Below are 9,354 nucleotides of genomic sequence, written 5' to 3' on the forward strand. Positions count from 1 at the left end.
GTAGGGTTTGCATTTCTGTCTAGTTGATGTTTTTCTCTATATGAAGCCACTGGCTGTTCTGGCCAACAGGGCTTGGCCCTTTGTGGTCTTCACCCCATGAACTGAAATGTTTCCCCTGAAGCCGTCTCATTTTTGATATCACCACATGGTGTGCTTCATTGTTGATAATTTTTTCCAGAAGGCTACATTATATCAACCCTGCTTCAGTGACTCCTAAAAGCATCTAGGAGGGGGGGCAGGTATGGATTGCGGAAAGAGGAGGACAGCACATCTTTCCTTCACTTATACTGGCCTGTTGACTCATCCACGCAAGAAGACATCGATCCAGCATCTATTGTCAGTGTGCCAAGCTATGAATTAAGTTCTGAGAACACAGTTGTGCGCACAGAAAGTATTCTACCCCTCTTTCAAATGGTGTACTGTCTAGCTCAGTGGGCAGTATCTGTTCAGATACTCTGGACTCACTTGTTAATGAATGGTAAGTCAGAACGTCCTTGCTTCCAGAGTTACTTCCGATTCTGAATTTCACATCTTGGTAGACATCGGATAGAATTCACTCCTTGCTCCTAAAGGTATCAAGGGTTCATATGGACTCACAGGCCTGTGGACAACTGATATTCATTGAATGTCAGCAGTGTCCTAGGAACAGTACGCTAGCCTGAAAGACACAGTATTGGCCTCCTTGGAACTTATAGCCTAGTGAAAGGTATCAGATGTTATCACATGATTTAATAAATAGGTAGAGAGTTGCAATTGTGATAAAGGCTCTGAGGGAGGTTTCTGCAGAGGGGGAAGCCGATGGATTGTCTGAGTCAGGCAAGTTAGGAAAAATTCCCTGAGGACAAAGCTAAAGGTAGGGACTGTCTTGGGGACAGAGGGAAGATATATCTATATATCTATTTCTCTACATATCTATATATATTCTAAACTTTTTGTTTAGAGACAAGAGAAGTTCATCATAGCTCTCATTTTCCAGGTTCTGCAGGAGTCTGTGACAGGGGGCTGGGAAGATGCAGCGTGAGTTTCTAGAATGATCCCCAATCATCTAGAGATGATTTGTTTTGAGAGCCCAAGCTTTGTGTCCTAAAACACTTCAGAATGGACTCTGTCCCCTAGCTGGGTGACCTTGAACAGATTTTCCCTTTAAGCATCAGTGGTCTTATTTGTAAAGTCGGGGTGACATGTTTCTTGAAGAATTAAGGGAGTGGCATTCAATAAAGCAGGTGTAGAAGTGTGTATAACAGTCAGACACACTAACAAGCAGGCAGGTAGGCACAGTGTGTTTGGTTTGGGAAGGTCTCCAGGCACAAGGAAGCATGGCCTAGTGGGAAAGACTGACCAAAAGTGTTAGGACTGTGGTAGTTTGAATAAGAATGACCCCATAGGCTCATATGTTTGAATGCTTGATCTTGGTGGATTGTTTGGCGAAGGATGAGGAGCACATGCCTTGTTGGAGGAGCTGTGTCACTGGGTGGGCTTTGAGGTTTCAAAAGACCACCCCAGGACCAGTCTCCCCACCACACTTCTCTGCCTACAACGTGTGGATAAAAGCTATAAGTTCTCAGCTGCTCCAGTGCTGCTCCTGCCTGCCTGCAGTCCAGCTCCCTGCCATGATGGTCATAGGCTCACCCCCTGAAGCTGTAAGCCAGCCCCCAAGTACACGCTTTCACTTGTAAGTATCCTTGGTCATGGTGTCTCCTCACAGCAATAGAACCATAACTAAGACAAGGATGAAGCAGATAGATTCTCTGTGAATGTTCAGGAAAACATTTTACCTTTGGCTTCTTGGAGGGAAACGATTGCAACAGCTTGGATTTGAAGAGATGCTATAAGAACCAAGTTTTAAGGTGAACACTGCAAATTCAGCTCTAACCGTAAGCACTCCTTTAGTCCGTATGTGGCAGGGTGAGAAAGCAGGGCTGTGGGAACCCAGTAGAAGCACTCATGGTGGAGGGTAGGCCTGTGGACCACACCTAAAGCTGAAGGAAGAGATTCCTAGTCATTGCTAATCAGGGCTCGGTACAGTGAGAGCCAGGAGAATCGCAGAATGACTCCCGAACTTCTGAGTTTCTATTTGACGAAGCTCCTGATGGCTCAAGCCCACCCAGGAGCCAGAAGACATTAGAGCATAAAAGGCAACACAGAAAAGCCTCCCGGGGCACAGTCCAGGAAAGAGAATAAATCTAGAAAGCAAAGAAAAGAGCGAGTGTTCGTTTCTGATTTAGGGACTGGTTTTGTTCTGAGCACTCTACATGGATTGTGGCCTTCAATTTTCCTGATGATAGTAAAGCATAGGCATGTATGTGTGAGTGCATATGTACGTATAGACACACACAGATGGGGGAGTGCTGACAATTCTACGGCAAAGCAGTAAAAATGTCTTTCTTGCTTCAGCTTAGGTGAAGGCACCCTCCTGGTGTGGAGTGAAATTATTTGGTCTGTGTTGATGCTGCAGCCTTCAAAGGAATCAGGGTAGAAAATAGGACTCGTGAACGTGCAGGGTGCTGGGCTCCAGGCTGCTGACAGGACGGCAGGCGGCAGGCTGCGCCACTGCCTCTGCCACAGTTCTCAGTTCTGCTCTGTCACTGCGTGGGTGGCCTGTGAGCACAAGACAGGTAGCCTGCTCCTGAAAGCCACAGGAACGTCTGTACTTTGACTAACAGCAGGGACACAGGCAGAGGAGCCGTTCCCCCTTCTGCCTTGCCCTGTGGGAGAGCAGAAACACTTTCAGGAAGCAAACACACATTGGCCCGTGCTCCTAGACTTTAGGATATCTAACAGGCCCCAGCTGGAGGATTTCATTTCAGTAGGGCTGACCTGGTAATCTAACTGTAGAGTAAGGCATGTGAAGGGCTCTGTGACTTTAATTCTTTTCTTTTTATTATTTATTTATTTATTTATTTTTTTCAAGACAGGGTTTCTCTGTTAACAGCCCTGGCTGTCCTGGGACTCACTCTGTAGACCAGGCTGCCCTCAAACTCACAGAGATACCCCTGCCTCTGCCTCTCTGAGTGCTGGGATTAAAGGTGTGGGTTATCACTACCCAGCTGGACTTAATTGTTTTGAGTGAGCGCGTAATTGATGTAGAACTGGCAAAGACAGGAGGATTCTCTGGTGATCACGTACAATATTTTAAACCCACCGATGGGAAGTACAGTGTTGATGAGATGTGGAAGAGAGAAGCTAGCACAATGGGAGAATGCTCACCTGTCTTACTTAGAAGGTCATGACCATGAAGGTGAGTCTCAGCTGAAGGGTAAGCCAGGTGTGATCAGAGTACACTAGAAACAGGGGAAGGAGACAATCCCATTGACATGATGGAAACACCGGCCTTCTTTGGGGTGAGCGCTTCTTCCACTAACTCCCGGCCCTCACCTTATCTGTAGAATGATCAGAGGGTAGAAGCTGGGAAATATATGACCTGCCTCTTCCAAAGCTAAGATGGACCCCCTAAAGGAGATACTCACCTTGTAACGAAATGTCATGTCCTCTGAGAAACTTGTCTAATTCGTTGGGATTGATAACCAAAGCAGTGTGAAAGAGGGTTCTGAGATCTCAGGGACTAGGGATGTGAGTCTGTGTGTGCACAGACCTCTTCACCTGTTGTTCTTCAGCTGTGGACACCTCTGATCTCAAAGCCTGTGCATATACGTTGACTAAATGGAAACAATCAAAGGTAGATTTTGTGTCTATGAACACAAATATGTACTGTGACCATTTTAAACTCCAGAAAATAATAAATATTTCTCTGTTTTCTGGTGCCTGCTATACACATACACACACACACATATACACACACAATAAAAGATATTGTTATAATTTTAACCATTTTTAAATTTAAGCTATTTTAAAGACGACTTTGAATTAGGAAATTTGTCATGGAATGACATCGCATGAGTGCTTTTTCTGCTTGAACAGCCCCCTCCCCCCCTGCCCTCCCCACTTTTGAATCTAGATCTCCCTGCCAGACATACTGTCAGCACTTTCTCTTGTCAGCATGAGCTTCAGGTTGTACCTACCAGGCATTCTGATCTCTGGTGTTCCGTTGGAAACACTACAGTTCCTAAAGCAATGATTTCCACACATCTGTATATCTCTGGCCTCTACTCATCCCCACAGACCCCAGCCATCTTATTAAGCAGTGAGTCACAGGGACTTCCTGCTCCAGGCATCTCAGCTCACCTGACTTGTTATCACCATTTGTTCCAGCACTCTTAGAAAGTCTAGCTTTTTCTCCTCCAAGAAAATGGCGTCTCCACCTCCCTGCTGCTCCAGAGCCTCCCGAATTCGTGGCTGCCATACTCTCCCTTGAGTTCTCAGTTCTTGTTTTCCCGACGGCTGTCTCTAGAAGATTACTCTGGGAGGTCACACTCACCCTGCAGTTACTTCTCTGCGTAAGGATGCCCAGCTGCACTGCAGAACCCTAGGGATGCTTGGTACCCTGATTTGCTTGATGATGCCCTTAACCTCAGTGCCTAGTATTTCTCGGAAGTCATGATGCCAGCTTTCATTTCTATCAAGCTATACAGTTTGTGAAGTCTTAGAAAGACCATGATTTAATAAGGTTCTCAGAGCAATCTTTTTTTCTTTTCTTTTTGAGATTATACTAAAACTACACTCTTTCACCCTTCCCTTCTGCCCTCCAAACCCTCCCATGTATACTGCCTTGCTCTCTTCAAATTCATCACCTCTTTTCAAAATTGTTGGTACATGCAATATTTTTATGTATACACATATTCCTTCATATAACCTGCTCAGTCTGAATAATGTTATTTGTACGTATGTTTTCAGGGCTGACCATTTAGTACTGGATAACCAATCAGTGTGCTCTTCCCTGGGGAAGACTATTTCTCCTGCTCTCACTGCTCATTGGTTGCCAGTAGGACCTTGTACGGGCCTCGTGGGCTTTCCTCTGTCCACTCTGCACGTCTGTTGTAGTTGTCCTTGTTCATCTCACATGTGAGCAGTCACACTGTCGAGATTTCACCGGTGTCACATCTGACAATCTAGGAGACACGTTATCACAGAAAACTTTCTGGTTCTCTGTCTCTCACAATCTTTCTGCCCCCCTCCCCCCCCCCCTTTCCAGCAATGTACCCTGAGCCTTAGGTGCAGGAACGTTTGGTAGATCTACCCACTGGGCCTGGGCTTCACAGCTTTACGTTTTGGTTGATTGTGTATTACTGTAGTGGTCCCCTCTCAGAACAGTCTCATGGTGACGGACAAACACTACGACTATCTCCCATCTTACAAATGATAAAAACAAAGGTTACAGGTGTCATCTAACTCAGTGATTCTCAACCAGAGACGATTTTATACCCCAGGAGACTTTTGACAACTTCTGGTTGTTTCAGTGGAGGCAATAGAAATGCTATGGAAATCTTAACGAGAGAGGCCAGGCGTGAGGCTCCAAGTCCCACAACATGCTGGAGCACCTCCACAGCAGAGATTCATCTGATCTAAAGCAGAGGGAAAAAATGGAGAAAACCTGATGCAAGGTCATTAGGCTCTCTCACGGAGCCCCATTATCTTTGGGGCTCTGGGCAGTGTCCCTGGTGCTACTGTGACTCTTAAAGCACCTGGGGTAATCTAATCTCCTCAGTAAGAGAACCAAACTAATTCATTCAAGTCTCTCTGTGCAATGTTCTACCTGTAAAAATGGAGGCAAGTTACCATTGTTTTTTTAACTTTGTTTTTCTCAGCCACAAAATGGTTATCTTCTAACTGCTGGAAGAGTAATTGTTTAACACGTGGAAAGTAGGTAATAAATACATAGCCATCTACCTTCCTCTCCAGCTTCTTAATTCACTATCAGCGCTCCCGATTCTCATGTCGCCTCCACTGTGCTCAGTCTTCACCTCTCTGGTAGCTGTTTGGACTAAACCCAAATGCTCCAATGTCGAGTCCTACAACAGAAGAGCAATGGATCATGAGAAAAGCAACTGCCAGATCAGAGTGAATTCAGGTTCCAAAAACTGTATTACCAAAGTGCCTGTGCATTTCCACAGCTTTTATAGCTCAGGCAATGACAAGTGCTGGCGAGGATGTGGAGAAACTGGAACCCTCCTCTGTTGCTGTCAGGAATCGAAAACCATGCAGCTGCTTTGGAAGACTTTCTGGTTGTTACTCATCAGGTTAAACATGGAGTTGCCATTCGCTCAGTGTAAGCGTCAACAAATGGAAACAACCCGATGTCTGTTGCCCTTATGAATGGGCAAGCAAAGCTCTTATGTCCACACAGTAGAATAACGAAGGAAGCACAAACACACTCATATTTGAGTGAACTTTCAAAACCTAAGAGATGAAAAAAACTCAGTCCTGAAAAAAATCACATTTGGAATGATTTTACTTAAATTTCCAAAATAAAAAAAAATCACAGAAATAGGAGATTATCTGTTGCCATGGGCTTGAATGGCTGAGGAGAAATAGAGATCATGAATGGGTCCAGATTTTCTTGATGAATGATTAAAATGGCCTCCAACTGATTGCCAAGATGGTTATGAAACTCTTTGACTATATATTAACGGCCATTGAATGATATACCTTAAGTGGTGGGATAGAGAGTAGATCTCCATAAAGCTATTGATAAATAAGAAATAGAGAAAAGGAAGCAAGAGGAGCTGGAGAAAAGACTTGTGTAGTGTTTGGGATGTCCCTTGGCTATATCTCCTCAGAGCATCCTGAGTCATTAGGAGTGTGAGCGGGAGAGAACTCACCTCTCTTACTTCACCTCAGCTCTCTCTGACCCAGGACCTTTAGTTATGTTTATAAATTAACTTAAGTCAGATTAACAAGAGATGAGGCACACCAGTTTTACTAACTTTGTGTCTCTGGGAAATTTCCACAAGACTGTAAAGTCCGGAAAACTGTCCAAACCAAGATGCTTTTATACTTTGCAAACAAAGGGTAATAAATCTCAGGGTAGAGACAGACATAAGAGAATGACTAAAGACAAGGAAACTGTGGGGATCAAATATATGGAAGAATTCAGTGAAGCAAGGCTTGTCTGCCATTCCCGCTGGCTCCTGGCTCGGAGCTGATAAACCGTCGTCTGTAAAGAGTGATTAATATCCTGTCATAAGGCAGAAGGGAGAAAGGCGGAGAGTTTCTCTGTGTTTGAATATTCTTCAGTCCAATAAATGTCAGTGTTCTAAGAGGAAATGTTTTGGTTTCCTTCTGTTTCCAGGAGAAGATACGGTCCAACAGTGGTAAGCCTGGGCTCTGGAGTCAGGATGACTAAGCTGGGTCAGATAGGATTTGACATTGCTGTAACGGGGTTGGAGAGGGTGCAACTAAGGCCTGGAAACTGTTGAAACACAAATGCTGGGTGAGGAGGAAGAGTGTTTACTGTGATTTGTGCTGTCTCTGAGCTCTTGATGGGCAATGCTAGGCACTGCTCATGAGAATCAAGATGACAAAGACTCCTCAATCCTGGCTGCACAAGAGAGCCATGTGGGAGGGCCTTAGAGGACGGGGTCCACTGGGTCTTGCTTATGAGCTTCTAATCCTATTGGCCTAAGAATGACTCAGACCACAGCAGTTTTCAAAATCTTCTCAAGTAATTCCTAAGCGCTGACAGGACTTAGGATCATTGTGCGGTACATTAGAAGTCAGAGAGGCCATTCGAAGCTAACATAACATCAGGTGCCAGCACTGGTTAGTTACATATAAAAGTGTAAAAAAATGGACTGAGAATAAAACCAAGGCTAATGTACTCACTCCTTCCCTTTATTTAGTAACCATGAATGAGAGCAAGTTAATACTTGATATACTTTGTGTGTGTGTGTGTGTGTTTATTCTCATGCATATTTTCCTTTCTCATTTAAGGCTACCTTATCTTCAGTCTAGCATGAATGTCATCAATAAATGTTCTATAGCTAGAACAGGGTGAGATTTATAGCATGATATTTTCTGGGCTGTGCATCTCTTTTGAGAAATAGTTGTTAAGCACAGCCCTCACACACACACCTAAACGAAGCAGACAGACCATTATAAAAATCCACAACTGGACAAGATACAGAGAACAACTGGATGTGACACACTTATCAGGGAGCTTCATGGAAGAGGGAGTGAAAAGATTCCAAGGACAAGAACACTAAGACATCTGCTGTGAGACAGTGATTTCTGTATTTGATGGGGAAGCTGCACCCATGAAATCTCAACAATACTGTCACCTAAACAAGACTTGCACAATGGGTAAGACCAGGTGACATGCCAGCGTCAATGGCGGATGTCTCCCAAGTTCCCCGCCCCTAGATGAAGACCTACAGGCAATTAATGGCTGCAGAGAGAGGGAGACTCAGTCTTCTCTTGGATGAGTGTAGACACAAACCATTTGGAAACTTGTTTTTTGGTATAGCACCTGGGTCCCCTAAAAGGCTACAATCCTTCCTGTCTAGGGAAGAACTATATTTTAAAATTTTTGGAGTTTCAGATATCATTGGTCAACAACTGTGATTGCAGAATGTGCAATGAAAGCTATGTGAGCAGTGGGCACCGCTGTGCAGCCAGGAGACGGCCATGGTGAGTACGGGCCCTGCTGTGCAGCTAAGAGACGGCCATGGTGAGTAGCGGGCACTGCTGTGCAGCTAAGAGACGGCCACATGAGATTTCTCTGTGTGGGAATGTGTGTGTTTCTCGAGCTTCTTCTTCAGCTCTTTTTCTTATGTTTGTTTGTCTGTTTTGTCCTATTCTGGTTTGCTTGTTTTTATTTTTTTAACTTTATTTTATTATTGTTGTTTTTTTATTTTTTAGGTTCTTGTTTATATCCTAATGTGTGTGTGTGTGTGTGTGTGTGAGAGAGAGAGAGAGAGAGAGAGAGAGAGAGAGAGAGAGAGAGAGAGAGAGAAATAAACAGTCCCATGCTCCCAATTTACTCAAGGGGCATTTAGGTTATTTTCAGGTTCTGGCTATAACAAACAAATCTTCTATGAACATAGTTGAGCATATGTTTTTGTGGCACAATTGAGCATCCTTTGGATATACACCCCAAAGTGGTATTTCTGGGTCTTGAGGAAGGTTGATTCCTAATTTTCTGAGAACTCGCCACACTGACATCCAAAGGGGCTGTACCAGCTTGCATTCCCACCAGCAATGCAGAAGTGTTCCCTTTACCCCACAACCTTTCCAGCATAAAGTTAGGACTTCTAACCACAGACCTGAAAACTGATATAACTGCTTCTACCTCAAATTCAAAGACCTTCAGCTAAGAACTTCAAGGAAACCAGGCACACAGGTTTACAGGAATCAAAACAGTTGTGTCCCTTTAACTTGACATTGTTTATATTTTGAAACAACTATGATTCTAGACGGCTATGCTGGAGATCAGACAGGGCTGGCTAGTGAGGAGGGGAG

At 44.3% G+C, this 9,354-nt stretch overlaps 1 long non-coding RNA gene across 1 annotated transcript; it reads right to left on the minus strand.

The window, feature by feature from the left end:
* Positions 1–1,459: 1,459 nt before the first annotated feature.
* On the minus strand, positions 1,460–3,887 carry LOC126511288 (uncharacterized). Its single transcript, XR_007594647.1, has 3 exons — positions 3,468–3,887; positions 3,208–3,281; positions 1,460–1,979 (listed from the first exon to the last, which is right to left on the minus strand). It is a non-coding gene; the product is annotated as an uncharacterized lncRNA (long non-coding RNA).
* Positions 3,888–9,354: the final 5,467 nt, after the last annotated feature.

This window comes from Alexandromys fortis, unplaced genomic scaffold (assembly GCF_014885135.2).
Source record: "Alexandromys fortis isolate MF-2015 unplaced genomic scaffold, M_Fortis_MF-2015_v1.1 scaffold_97, whole genome shotgun sequence".
In the NCBI taxonomy this organism is placed as follows: domain Eukaryota; kingdom Metazoa; phylum Chordata; class Mammalia; order Rodentia; family Cricetidae; genus Alexandromys; species Alexandromys fortis.